Source organism: Channa argus, chromosome 8 (assembly GCF_033026475.1).
Source record: "Channa argus isolate prfri chromosome 8, Channa argus male v1.0, whole genome shotgun sequence".
Lineage (NCBI taxonomy): Eukaryota > Metazoa > Chordata > Actinopteri > Anabantiformes > Channidae > Channa > Channa argus.
In genome coordinates, this window is record NC_090204.1 from 3,525,152 (window position 1) to 3,540,641 (window position 15,490).

At 38.9% G+C, this 15,490-nt stretch overlaps 1 long non-coding RNA gene across 1 annotated transcript; it reads left to right on the top strand.

The window, feature by feature from the left end:
* The first annotated feature begins 4,245 nt into the window (after positions 1–4,245).
* On the top strand, positions 4,246–9,766 carry LOC137131568 (uncharacterized). The gene is made up of 3 exons (XR_010915006.1): positions 4,246–4,466; positions 9,106–9,240; positions 9,355–9,766. It is a non-coding gene; the product is annotated as an uncharacterized lncRNA (long non-coding RNA).
* The last annotated feature ends 5,724 nt before the right edge of the window (positions 9,767–15,490 follow it).

Genomic DNA, 15,490 nt, shown 5'->3' on the forward strand with positions numbered 1-15,490 from the left:
AATTCCTGCTGATGCTGCACCAATCCATCTGATTGCACAACCCTATTCCACCCTCACCTGTAAACAGCACCCACGATAGTTGAGACCTGCCTTACTTGGGTGAGCAACCCCCTTTCCAACCTGAGGGGAGTAATCCCCTGTCTTTCAGCAGAGACCTATGGCCTGGTGTGAGATGCTGACTGTCATACCAGCTGCTTGGTGAGGCTGAAGACCACTGTCAAATGGAACCAACACAACTACATCATCTGCAAAAGCAGAGTAGCTTTATTGGACTGGGGTGCAGCCCTGCCATTTCAAAAAATGCCTTTTTAAATTTTAATTAATTATTTTATATGGTCTTTTCTTTGATTTGCAAAGTTCAACAAGTTATGATTAATAATCATTCATGTAGTGTATGTAAAAACATTAAACAGAAAAACAGAAAAAAACAAATCTGGTCCTAAATGAAGCTTGTTATTCAACTCTGTCTCAGAACCTTTTTGTTGCTCCAGGCAAGATTGATTTTCCCAACGCAACAACGATCTGATCTCAGGTGTAAAAGTCACAGTGATAAAAGACACGTTAAAAAAAACTTGAATCATATCGTGGGAAAGCATCAATAATTGTCTGGGAATCTAAATATTACCACAAATAATGATTCACAGAATAGAAATACCAGTTCTTCTGGTCACATGGGAAGGTTCATGCTAGTTTATTCTTTAGCACCGTTATGGAAGTGAAGAACTGGTTGTATGAGGGTGAAAATATTCCATGCTCCAGGAACTGAATTTATTTGCTTTGATGGAAAAACTTTAAAAGAGGTTTTGATTCATTTCGCGATTTCAGAATGCGCTGTGGATTCACGTTGTTGATCCAGACACTTATGAGCTTCTTGAACTTCCCCAGACATATTGTCTGTTAAAATAGAGGTTTCCCTATAGGGCTGTTATGAACAATGCCAAGTTGCTGGGCAGTTTAGTGCATAGGCTGTAAATTATCACCTCTCAGACACTGCACCGGACACTGGTAGTTTTGACTCATCTGGATTTCCCCTACATTAGTCACCAACTGGAATATACACACAGACGCACTCAAGTATGCCCGCATAACCCCCTCACAGTGTGAGAGTGATTGGCCACAGTGTGGTGTATGTGACTGACACTGATAATACATCTCTCCATAATGTAGCAAACGCTGAGGCTGCTTCATCAGCTGCTCCGCCAACTGCTCTTTGGCATCCCATATGTAAACTCTTGACATTAACAAGGCTGTGTGAATGGGGCCACATCATGCCAGCAGGACAAAGAACACACCACAATGTATTACAAGAAAGATTGGGATGTACAGTCGCACAAAAAACGGTTGCCATTTATGGTTTTGACTGAACATACAATTGTAGATTAAAGCGAGCTTATCACTCTTTAATCACAGCTTTGTGAGAATAATAACCGACTTCGACATATGTGCACTCCTACTGATGACAGTACCAGAGATGTCACTGACGTAGCTGCCAACTCATAAACACACACATAGATCTCAAATGAAGTAATCAGGGTTTGGTGACTGGTTCCCAACGCCTGAGCCTTAGAGTAATTAATGATGTAAGGGTTTCAGATATCATTGTGAATATCAGATTTAATGACATCTTGAGGTCAGTTTATCCTTGTTATGTTGAGGGGTGGACACGGTCAAAACTACAGCACATGTGAAAGGTTTATTAGAGCTAATTTGTTGTATAAATAACACAATATACACAAAGTTTTTACAAGTAGCACATGGGTAGAGTTTGAACTTTGTGAGCAAGGAAATTTTATTTAACTACTGTGTCTAAACTGATTAACAACAATTGACATTTACAGCAGTGACGTTGGGAAGCAGTTGCTTAGAGACAGTCAGACGTGTGCGGTGCATATGGTAAAAGTGAGGATATAGTTCTCAACATTTGATATCCAGCTACTTACCTTTTTTTAAAGGAAATTTGATTTTGAGATGTGATCATCGGCTTTGTTTCATAGAGGTTTCACAGATATTTTGTATTCATATCACATCTGTAGTTACTTGAACCTACACATTGCACCTTTTTCCCCCCGCCCTTCAAGTATTAGTCATTATAAAATGACATAGACAAAAATGTCATATCGCTCTGAATTACTAGTGAGAAGTGTGAACCTTACTTAAAACGTTTAGAAGGAAATATCGCTGCATTGATGCCAGTGCTGTGTAATTTGTCTGCATCAGCGCAGACCAGTGCAAATCCTGCAAAATATTTCACAATACGTTGTATTAGTGTGTGTTCCAGCATTCATATCAACCAATGATGACAACAGCAGTAAATAATCAAACTGGACTGCATGCATTAGATGGTGACCATAATGAACATTGTGATCATGGACAGATTATGAGAAAATGGCCCCCCTGGGCAGGGACACAGGTAGGGCCCCCCCATCATATCTTTTTGGTAATTTTAATTTGTTTGTAGTTGTTTCAAATCTGATTTTGCAGGTTTTGTGTACTGTGCATGTCTGTTTTCAGTTAGCTGATTTTTCTTTGGTGCTAATTTTGCACCTTGTTTGGTTAGTTTCATGTTGTTCATGATTTCTGAGTCATTTTGTTCGTTCTTGTGGTTTTCTAACTGAACCATTTCAAACAAGAACTATTTACAGTAGCTCCAGAGGCACTGACCCATGACCCTGTGACTAGTGGAGCTTTTCATTAATCCATCCACTTTTGTGAGTATTGATTATAGAGGAAAGGATTTCAGCTTGTCCTTTCAGCCACAGCGGCATATGTTTTTATCCCAGAAGCGAGACCCTTTTTATCCCATTTTTATCCCGGCCCTGGACCGGCACTCAGGTGGCCCTTGGTGGCTGTGTGGGGTCACACCTAGTGGGGTGGGATTTGAACACACAGCCCTCTACATCCCAACCCAATGCTCTTCCACTGTTGTGAGCATTAGGCATGTTGATGATAAAACAGCTACAACTATTTTGACAGTAAAATTTTTTTGAAGAGGGGGAAGAACTTATGATAAATGATGAGACGTTCATTCATTTCAATTTCTTAAAATTTACTTTTAACTTCTTTAACCTTTAGACATTTAATATATTTCTCATGTCTTCACGTTAGGATTTCTAGATGTTCTCTGTACTTGTGAGGACAACCCTGCTTACTAAATGCAATTCTTTGTCTTGAGCTTGTATATTACATTATTACCATACTGTAACAAGTCTGACGTGAAATCGTATTTGGCAGATACTTGTATTTCTTTAAAATAACAGCTGTGGGACCACAATGTCACGTCATCAGGTTGGCACACAGTGAACATGCACAGCAGACAGTTAGAGAGGAGAGAAACTCTTTATTAAAAGTACAAGAGAGCAGCTTAGAGGTTTGTGTTCCCTGGATACACCACATCTATTTATTATCAGTCCCCCCGCTGTGACCCTACCTTTTATTATAGCATGCTGATTCATCTGCTGTTCATCTCCGAAAACCACACAAGACCTCTAGGTTTACAGTGCCATACTACTTGGGGGAGAGAGAGAGTCTGACATTGAATTGGAACTATGTGCCAGGATGTGGCAGGGTATGTCTGTGTGTTTAAATACGAGTTGATGCAGGCTACTGTAAAGGATTGTCAAACCGCACAGGTTTTTTTGTTTTCGCCTGCTCAAACTTCAAGAGAGAATACAGGGTCCTTTTCTTCTTGTTATCTTATTATTACCCATCACTAAAATCTCTGTAGACATCTGTGATCGTGTCCTGACTATATGTTTCACTTCCTTACAAACAGTTAGGTGATTTTTGTTATACTCAATCTGTTGTGCTTTCCCCCGAATTGCTGCTGTTCAAAATGTATTAATGCCAATATTGATCCCACTTGAACCCCCTTTTAGTGGCAAGCGTGATGCAACAGACCTCACACCACAAAAACCTCCTGGGAATCCGGGTAGAAATATTGAAAGTGGGCAGAGAAACACATGGAGGAGTAGTGTGGGGGTGAGCTTTTCAGCATAGTGGCTAGCCAATGCATGTGTGTGTGTGTGTGTGTGTGTGTGTTTGTTTGTTGCTTGTGGGTGGAGGTGTTGGGTCAAATGTAGTTGCTTGATATCTATATCCTAGCAACTGAGAGTGAGTGATATCTTGTGCAAATGTTGCTTGGGATTGGTCAAAGGGCTGAGACAAGCCCCTCCTATTTGTTCAGTAGCCTAAGAAAAAATACCTAAATTCAAAACATCTCTCAAACTTTCTCCACTCTGCACTGTACTCTCCGGCACTTTAACCCAGGCCTATTTGTTTATTTATTTATATTTATAATTATTTTTTCATTTATGGTGTTTATTATTGTAGCTGATGCGCCATCATTGATAAGTGTGCCTTAATGACGAGCTGATCATTGTGACGATTTAGCAAAGTCAAGTTTGGCATGACAACATGAATTCACCTTACACAGCTGTGCAGTATTACCCAGAGTTTCCCTTCCATCGGTAAGTACGTGCACGTTGTTGGAACTCATGGCTTACATTGCTAGTTTGATTTTAAAATTTATATAATTTTATATGAAAAATATTAATTCCTGAATAAGCTTCAAAACAAATACTACATGGATTTGATACATGGCAGACATATAGGAATTATTTGTTTAGGTCCGATATATTTATTCGGTTTGACAAATAGCTCTGAACAGAGTAAAATTATATCTGAATTACTAAAGTGGATGGCTGCTCTTGGTTTGACCTCGGCTGGCATTTAGGCTCATAATGGGTTAAGGTCCAAAGTGACTTGAGAACAGTTGCGTCTGCCCACATCCTCAGCTGCTCCTCTGTCCAAATATATTTATAAGTGTAGAATACTTATGGCAACAATGCATGTGTAAAAGGGCCATTGAGGCTAAAGCTGATCCAGACAAATTGAACAATTTCCTAAAGTGTGTTTGGTCTTCTTCTGATCCTTACTCCACCATTTACTCAGACGCAAAATACTGTACTGTCCTCTAAAGGTCATGATCATAAAACTTACTACCGTACAGAACCAACTGGCACCTGAGCTCCTTAAGCTGCCATCTATCTTTTATTTGTTCATTATATCAATGCAAACTGATCAGCTCATCATCTTAACATATGTACAATTGAAACATCACTCTGAGCAACAATATCACAGAATGTCTCAGTATTTTTGAATTTCATGTTTGCTGTTGTTCCAATTGTACTGTACTGCACAAATTCCCATTTGGTTGATATAAACCTAGGACCGCTAATAAATTGTATTATAATTAGTTGGTCCCTTGTTAAAGAGAAATACAGAGGTTTTTTGGTGTTGGGATGTGGCATCTTATAAAAGCAGTCAATTGATAATTGTCATTATTATACATAATATTGTGTGATTTGTTTTTGCACCTTATTGCATTACTTATTTTAGGGAAGGCAGCATGTATGTTTAAATGACATAAATGGATCAATGTATAAGTTTTTGCTTTTAATGCACTGTCACAGTGTGTTTGTGTGAAGTAGTTTGACAGAGTATTTTAAAATCAAACAGCAGATGTCAAAAGATGAACAAAGACTTCTTTGCGTCCTTTAGAAGGAAATATCGCTGCACTGAATTTGTCTGTATTTGTTTGCGTCTTATAATAATTAGTTTATTGGACATTGATAACTACACTGTAACACATCTAAATTATAATATATGACGCTTTTAAAAAAAACTGCTACCAGTGGTACTTTAATGTCAGAACAAGAACAGTTATAAACGCATACATTTTCTCCTGTGTTAATTTTTAGATTTCAGACATCAAGGTATCTTTTCAGTCCTCTGATTTTATCCTCCTTGCTAGTTTTCTTTGCATTCCAAAACCTCAGGCATTTGTGTCTGTCCTTTCACCCCAGAGGATTTAAGTTCAGACTGTTTCACTTATAAGAGGAGGAGAAACTTTGGGGGGCTTTGTTGTTTTGCAGTCATGTCCCACTTCCAGCCGGAGCTGACAGATGAGAGGGTGGAGGTCTTGGGCCTTTGAACAAGTGATTAATAAAGACACTGGAGAAGGGCCCCAATCGGCCGGGCTGTTTGTTTTGATTGCATTTTCATCGGCTGGTGTGCCCAACCTGCCAAGAGACAATGGCCGTCCTGGTTTAGTGCTGACCTCTGCCCCAGTCTTGTCTGGAGGCGCTGCACTGTCTTTAAGTGGATGCTGAACAGCCTTTGCCTCAGGCTAACTGAAAACCCCTCCCAGTAACCAGACACCCAGTTGCAGTCAAACGTTAGCTAGAACTGAGATAAACCTCTTTAATCAAATTTGTGTTTCAGCAGTAGTGTTTAAAACTTCTCAAAATTAGGAAAAAGAGAGGTAAGGTTATCGGGTTTAGCACTGTGCAATATTGAGGCAATGGATTTGTACTTATGATCTGACTTTTCCAATTTTTCTATACTTTTCTTGCCGTTTACTGTTTAAACTTCCGAAGGGTCAGTGTTTCAGATATTAGTTTTTCTTAGTCTCTTTATTTCATTTACAAATTTCCAAGTTCGCATAACTGCAACTTTAACTTTTACATCATCTGGTCACTTGTACACAGCATTTAAGACCCTTTGTATTATTTGATCAAACTGCAAAAGTTTTGGCACATTCATGTCACGGTGATGCAATTATGGAGAACTAGCCGTTGTTTCCTACATTTCTAAACTGTGTTGCTCTCCAACTGTCTTGTTGATCAAATGTGTTATAGTGGGTCTCTGTTCGATAGTCCTACCTCCCAAAATCTAAGCATTAGTTCAAAAGTCAACACATGCAAAATAGCTGAACATGCTGTGATCATCTGTAATGCATGTCACGTACCGTAAGCACATGTACACACAGCACAACACTGTGTTACAATTTCTGCCGAAAGAACTAAGAAATGGATGAACTACTGGAAAGAACAAGAATAGGAGTAAAACTCTGTTGTGGGTTTCTGTAACTGTATAGTACGGTAAAAACAGTCATACTCACACTAGACAGCACCCAGCTGACCTGTGCACTTGTTTTTCTGTTGGCACTGACACATTCTCTCGCATAATAATTTACTATTGAGAGCTTAACAAAGGACTGCGAGCAGGTTATTTTCGGAGGAAATCTAGTGTGTAGTACCATTAGTAGGAATTGTTTCGAGGAATGGATTTACTGCTTTGTCAATTTAAAGGATCATGCAAGAAATGTACCAAAGCAACTGAGGAAAGTTGTATTACAGACATAAATAGTCTACATCACATACATTTATGTTAAATGCTCTTGCTCTTGGTTCAGGGTATTCAGAACGCTATTAAATGCACATAATGCACACACTGTAGGTAAATGCAGACATTTACATTAATATGTAGGCTTTTTTTCTTATTCTTTTTTTTTGTCCTTTCGGCTTATCCCGTGAGTTCAGCATGTTCGCATGTTGATTTGGCACAGTTTTTACACCGGAGTTTGGTCCGTGTCTTGCCCAGGGACACTTCGACATATGTAGCCAGGGCCGGGGATCGAACCACCCACCCGGTGGTCCGTGGACAACTGCCTTTACCAACTGAGCTACATGTCTGCTAATATAAACCAACCGCCATATTGATGTGCCTTGTGCGGCTGCTGGCCCACTGGTTGCTATTTCAGTACCTAATGGCTTGCTTGTTAATGGCCCTTGTTAATGGCTTTAAAGGCAGCGGGAGTAGAATCAGGTTGATTAGCCACACTCCACACACAGTATAGTGTTTTAATAGGTTTTGTTTTGCTAATATCTGAACATTATACAAACCCCAGCTCGTGCATTTAGTTGTGCAAGATAGGTAGATAGGTAGTTAACGTTTGTTAATAACTTTATTTATAATAGATCATGCTAGTTAACGTTAATGCTAGCAACTTGAAAATAGGCTAATTCTTGCTAAATAGATTTAGTTACCTACCTGTTATAGCGTTGACCAAGCTAACTAACAACTACCATAACCTGTATTTTATTTTGCATAGCTAAAAACCTAGTTAGAAAGTTAAATAAATAGAAAATGTAAGGTAATGCAGCATTTCAATGGTTATAAATGTACTTTGCCCAAATTGCCAAAGTGTTAACATTGAATTTGTTTTGTGATGGCTAATGCCTGACACTCCTATCATGACTTAAGATAACTCTAATTCACAGAATTTGTTTACTTTGTTTGGTCCGCACACTCATAAGTTTAATTCAGCGCCTCTCAAGGCTCTCGAGGTTTATTGGCATGCTTTATTCCTTTTAATAACCATACGTATATTCATTAATGTGCATGTCTGACTGACACGGTTCAGCAATGTGTTTGTCTTGTCCAGTTTCTAACCTAAAAGCAGCTGGATGACATTTTAGATCCAATAATTGTAAATCATTGCAGCTAAGCTCCAACAGGGTGTTAATACTGCAAAGCATGTAAATGAACTTCACTTAGTCCAGCCCCCACATCCCCATTTTTGTGTTTCCTGGGCTTTGACAACTCAGTCTTTCTTTTAAACTTTGCATTCCTTCAAATGTAATGGCTGCATAAGTTAAATTACTTGCTTCATTAGATATGCCTGTGATTGTAAGTCAGGTATTAATATCATTCATCACGCAGTCTTGGGGAATTCCAAAACCTAAAATAGTGCCAGCTTCAGATTATGCCCCCCTCCAGTCTGTCCAGCTGCACACATACCAGAAGTTGCAGCAGTACTATCATATAGACCGTGGGGGGAATTCCGTCTGTCTCAGACTGCAGCGTGCGCCACTTCACTGGGAACAATGGCAGGCTGAGCTCTGAAGCAGGTGTAATGTTTCAGGGTAGCAGGTCAAAGTGCCCCTTTTTTGAATGGTGCATAATCACCATTATGTGTAGTACAAATATTCAGTATTATGCAGGCTGACTTCTTCACAATGGAAGTGCTCTTCATGAATGGCTGCCAGCAGGACTCCTCCTCCTCCTCTTTTCCCCCACTGGCTGGGTGGCCAAACCTCTGCCCTGTATTTCAACATTAATCTTTAATGTTTCTGACCTTGCATCTTTTAAAAGGATCTATTTTTTTTTTAAATAGGGTTTTCATTTAAATACTAACTAAAAGTGTTGCTTTTTTGTAACACGAGCAGTAAAATGATAACAGTAGATTGTGTCTCCTGGCAGACTCAGGGACCCTTCATCCTGTTTGCCCTGGAGAGAGAGTTCATTCCTCACCACCATGTCCCAGAATCAGTCAGCACAGACAGCCGACTTTTTCGGCCAAGATGTATTCAACCAACTGTTTGATATGCTGGACCAGTAAGTGAATACTACATAAAACAAATGTTGTGCTGTAAATGCAAACATAGTTATACAATACAGAGATTTTAGTGAGCAATTCTATAAGTGCTACCTGTCTGTACTGTGTTTCAGATCGGCCATTCATTCAGTCCAGCCTATTGAGCTGAACTTCACAGACAGTCCAACAGATGGATCTGCAGGAAACACCATTCAGATTAGTATGGACTGCATAACCATGCATGAGCCAAATGAGACACTTTCTGTAAGTATGTAGGTTTGCTGTTCAACACAAACAGCATTACTCCCTTTCTGTCATGGAAAAAACTACGATTAATCATATTTTTAAAAACATGATCCTGTCATGCTCACGTTACAGTATGTAAACTTTCTCTACGAGGGGAACATCACTGTTAAACCTATTATGCATAAATAAAAACATATTTTACATTTTGGCTGCTCTTTATTTATGTCACCAATATCTGATTTGTTAAAGCTGTCACTTTTGAGATGTGTGTGACTATGCAATGTACACAATCAAAATGATCATTCCAAATCCCTGAAAATGTTCCCTAAAACCTTACAGAACCCTCTTAGACAATTGTCCAAATATATAAGATACACATCTCTTTAATACATCAATGTATGATATTGTTCGTTTTTGGCTGAATAATAAATGTACTGTCTGAGATTACTTTCACTTTGAGTGGATGGAACTTCTTGAGGTAAATCCCATACTTTGTATTGACAATGGAATTTCCCCAGGACAGTTGTAAAAATGTGGTGCAGAGCAGATCAACAGTAAATAAGGCTGGTTTATCTGTTTTTTGTCTGAGGTGTTGTCTGCAAGGTGATGATATTATCTCATTTAGCTTTAGTCGTGCTTGACCTGGGTGGCCCCTCTGAGAAAGGTAGCTCTCAGAGTTTGTTGACAAATGAGACTGAGCATTTAGATGGTCACATGCCTGCTGATGTGCTTTAAATAGTGCCGTTGGAGTTGTTTATTTATTCATAGATATTTTTAATTTTTAATTGTGTGACCGAATTGAGGTTTCTGTGTGCATGGACTTTTTCAGCTTGCTTCTTGTTTTAACACAGGACTGACATTCACATTAAAATGCAGGTGATCATAACACTCAAAGTCCTTTGCTTTCTTGGTATAAGATTTTTTGGAATCAGCACAGTGTATGAACTTTGTTCTGTTTGACCTGTACTGAGGGACATATCTTTGTCAGTTGAGAGATGATGTGCATGTTCTCCTCCCAGGATAGGAATGCTGTTGTCCAGCCAGGGTGGAAAAAATAGCAAATAAAAATTTAGTTCAATGAGCTGACTAATGTTACCCTACACATCCCCCAATGGGGCTTGTGCTCTCTTGAACTAGTGATTAATGGCCCCACCCCCACCACCCACTTTCCTCTGCACCAGGGGTGTGGTGTGGTGGCATGCCAACAACTCAGGCAGCATCCGCGTTGGGCTAAGAGCTCGCTGTTATGGCGACTTGCCAGTTACCAAGCCCCAATTATTATTACCAAGTCAAGTGTCTGTTTTCATGAAAAGCTGTGGTGGGCAAACCCACCTTCATCCTACCCCCTCCTCTTCTGCCCATGTGGAGGTGTGCCTCTTTCATGAGTCATTAGAATGCAGCTCACTGTTTAGTGCCCTGGGGGACTTATTTGTATTGTGTAGGGTTTATGTTTAATCTGAAATTCCTTTTTCTTTTGGATTTTTTTTTTTCTTTTTTTCTGTAGCTTCAGGGCAACAATTTAACGCAGCACCTGCCTCTGTTGCAGAGGTCCCAGCTCTCATCTATCAGTACATGTCTTCTCCAGGTAAAGATGGGGGTGGTAACAAGGGGGGAGGGAAGGAGCAAGAAGAGGGTAGAATAACATGAAGGAATGCAGCAGAAATAGTGGCAGGAGAAACGCTATATCCTACCCTAAACAGCTGATTTTACACTCAGATAAAGCTCTGATCAGCTGTGCGTGGACAACGGTGTTAAGCAGAGGGACAGAGGTCCTTTTTAGACATCGGGTAGATTTTGGACAACTTCACAGTGCCTCAGTTGACACACAGCTTCCCTGAGATCTAATTACATGTTTGTATTTGGATTCATACTTATTTCACCACCCCTATTGTGTCTTTTGTGTGAGAGCACCTGAGCCGCTTTCTCTTCTGTTCTCCGAAAAATATTAAAATCTGCCAATTGTCTACTATTATGTCAGCATCAAATGTTTCTTCTTCTTATAAAGCTGTCAGAGAAGCTTAATAACGACATTATAGTTACCTTACCTGAAAAATGTAGTTTTTAAACATTTATGTGTGAGCAGATATTTGATGGCTTTAATACTCAAACTACAACACTGGGATTTTCAAGAAAAAGCACATTTAGGGATAACTGAGATTCGTCACCAGGGACTCTTAGTGCATTTAATCCAAAGTAAGCCTGTGCATTAAACACCCAACCATAAAACGTCAGTTTTTTTTTTTTTTAATGCCCCACCAGTTTGCCTTCAGCATACAAAGACATTTTTTAAAGGCATAGTACCGAGGAAGGAGTGCTTTTGATGGTCCACTTGAATAAGTGTTGAGTCAGTAGGTTGGTATGAGACAGAAGAGGATGTGAAACCAGGAGCCCCTATTGCCCTTATCAATTGTAATGTTCTCTTACATCTTTCTTACAGCTTAGTCAAGGTTTAACACTATTTTCATACAGCATTGTTTTATCGTGCCGGCTTTAAATCTAAAACTTGCAAGTTGCATCCAATAAGAGAAAGCCCCTGAGTAAATATTCATGCAGCCGTCTCATAAACATTTTTGTCCCGAATCCAAATATTTCTAGCATTCAACTAAATCCTAAAAATGAAGATACGCTGGAGTAGATTTTCAAACATGTCACACAACATGCTCATTCAACAGTATTATTACAGATTAAAGTTTTTTTTAAACTAGACATTTTATGAAAAAGTATTAAAAAAAAAACAACTTTGTGTAAAATATTTTTTAGTTCCAGAAAATAAGAAGCTCAAGAATCTAAGCTCAGGCACAAAATTAGGAACTAAAACTCACTTTTGTCTTTGCATTTGTTTTTATTTTCACTGCACCTCAAGAACGTCGGCAATCAGGTAAATTACATAACACACTCAAAACAGATAGCTTTGTTTTGCATGCAGCGAGACACTGACACGGAATCGATGTGTTCTTTGAAATTTACTGTAGCATGACAGTTGAATGCTGGAAAGCAGGCATGCACAGAGATTGAAAATGTAAAGGCAAGATATCTATGTCCAAATACTTGTTATCTACTTTTTCTTTTACCATGTAAATTGAACCAAACAAAAAATAAATTCTAATCTTTTATTTGACATGTTTTTAGATTGGTATAGAATATAAAATTTATATAACAGAATTTCATGGTTAACATGAAACATCCCATCCTTAGACCCATTGTGGATAATAGCTACAGTTCATCAGTACGTTCTTACTCTCTAAATCAAAATTTGGTTGATTCCTGAGTTACTGTGTTTGAGCAGTCAGTGGTGTATTTGTAGAACAATGCTTGTATGAAATTAAAGTACTGACATTGTTATCATGCTTATATTATCCACTTAATTTTTGTTTGACGATACCATTGGATTTTGTGTCTCTCCAGTGGATAGTGTGGCTGTTGATTGCATCTACAGCATATCCCATAAAGATTGATGAGCAGGCTGCATATGCAAATATGTCTCAGTTCGTCAACATAATTGCGTATATACATAGGATCATTCACCAGCCATTCAATATTCAAGATTCAAGATTCAAACAACTTTATTGGTCCCAAAGGGAAATTGTGTTGCCTTGTTACTGCTGCTCTCCACGTGAAAATTGGAAAGAAAGGGAAGAAATTCCACTAAACCAAGACAATAACCAAGTACAAGTACAAACTACTGATTAATAAGTAAGAAAAAACGTACCTAGAGGAGTAAAAATAAAATGAAGTAAATATAATAAATGAAATAAAAACAATACTAATTGTCCATTTTGGGATGAGTTGAAGAGTTCATGGCCAGTGGGAGTAAGGATCTGCTGTGATGTTCTGTGGAGCACTTGACTGTGATCAGTCTCTGGCTGAAAGTGCTGCTCTGTGTAGCCAGCACACTATGTTTTGGACTAATACAGCTAAAATAGAAATTCAGCTCACTGTGCTGACAGTCATGTTTTATTTAATAAAATACACTGTTTTCTCCAAGCTGGGCTTTGACGAGGTGAGCCTTTCAGTACATCTGCAATCTGTCTCCCTTTTTTTCTTGAAAAATTGAATGGGACCCTCTAAAAATCCCGTTTTCCTACTAAGTCTACTGGGTAAATCACAGTCACAATCAAAAAAATTGCTCATCTATTTTCAGATTATGTCAGGACTTTGTGGTTCTTAATTTGGGACGTTTTAGAAATCGCCACCCAAGTGATGGTCTCTCTCTCTCTCTCTATTGACCGCTTAGGTATGTCAGTGTGTGTGACAGTGTGTGGGAGCTCACACTGTTTGTAGGGCAGGTGTCTGTGCCTTCCCAACCACTGCACCCTGACACCTGATACTGAACTAATCTAGATGACTTAAGGAACAGGCTCTTTAAAGAGAAAAATCTTTAGTAAAGCCTCTTTTGTCTGAGCCCTGGATCTGCACATCTTTAGCTACTACCTAGTCTGACTTTCTTCTTAGTTTATTGTTGCTGTAGGATTCGACATGATGCAGCCAATAGATATGTGGCTGCACCCTAAGTGTTATAGTTTGCATTGCCAATACACTATTTGTGAACAATTGTTGTGATCTTAAATTATACGTTCACAGCTTAAAGATAATGCTCTACCCTGTGAATCATTTTATTTTGGCTGCAAACAAACTTATTTTAGGATTAGACTACTTAATGGTCCAATGTATTTTATCTGTGTTTCATTATTTGTTTGACTGTTTAACTGCCATTTAAAATATGTACAATTTGTGTTACATCATAGACCACTGTAGTTTATGGCAGCTTAAGTCTGACTTGTATTATATGTCCGTTCTTTGCTAACTGATAACAGCTACTGTTAGATATTTTCCTTCAGGTGCCAGTGTTGTTTTAACCTAATTAGAAGTTTGTTTATCTAAACTAATTATCACCCTCCAAAGGTTTGGTTAGGTCTTCACTGAAGTCTGGGTTCCTGGGAGGCCACTGGATAGAGCTCTTTAAAGTGTTGATTTGCCTTTTGTGACAGGGTGACCTATAGAGGTCCATTGCCTCAGGGCCAGAACAGGGTGTGACTGGTGATTGGAGACACTGTCTTCAGGTCATAGGTGTGCTTAAGTTTTCAGACAGCTTTCAAATAATTCTGACCACAGGTTGAGGGTTTTAGCCCCCTGGGTTTGTAGTAAGCAATGTTGTTTGCCATCTCCCAGTGCAGCTACAACTGTCAACTCCTGTTTACATCTGCAGTATTACTCCAGTCCAAATCTCTGTCAGATGATTACAGTTTCCCATCATTTTTCCCTTTGGTCTGATAAACATTTCTGTTGAAGTTTTTTGGTGAAAAATGCAAACTTTTTGGATTCACTTTGATATATTGATAATGAAAGATTTTTCACATAAATCTGTCGGGCCTTCAGTACATGTTCTATAACTATTCTAGTTTGCTTTCTGAATTATAGAAAATACAATGTAAAAAGCCAGAACTTTTCTAGTGGTATTGGAGCCATCACAAGAGACTGAGTTGGCTGGTTGGAGCACCATTACAGTACCTGAAACATAGTGCATGTTTCCAAAACAGATCTACATCTGTCATCTCTGATAGATACAAGCCGTCTACAGGAGTCACATTGTTTTTTTCTGGGGGGCTCTGCATTTAGAGTGCTAAGGGGGATGAGGGGCACCATTCTTATGCAAACTAGCTACTTTACAGTAGGTGTAGCACATACTCTAGCAACCTGGCTCTCTAGCTCTCACTCTGGGATACGCTGGGCTAATGGATTTCTCTCTGTAATCATTTATAATATTTAGTAAATCTTAATTTCATTTATGTCATTTACAAATGATGCACGGTAGTATTAAGACAAAAACAAATTTAAAAAAAAAAACAACGACGATGATGCAAGCGTGTAATGGAATCATTTTTAGTTTTCATAGAGATCAGCACTAAACACCACCAAAAAGTAATTTGCACTGCTTCTAGCTTTGATGTGCTTTGCAGAGCCTTCAAAGGAAGTGTAAGGAGACAGTGATTCTTCAGGAGATGGGTGTGGACTGTGATATTGGAC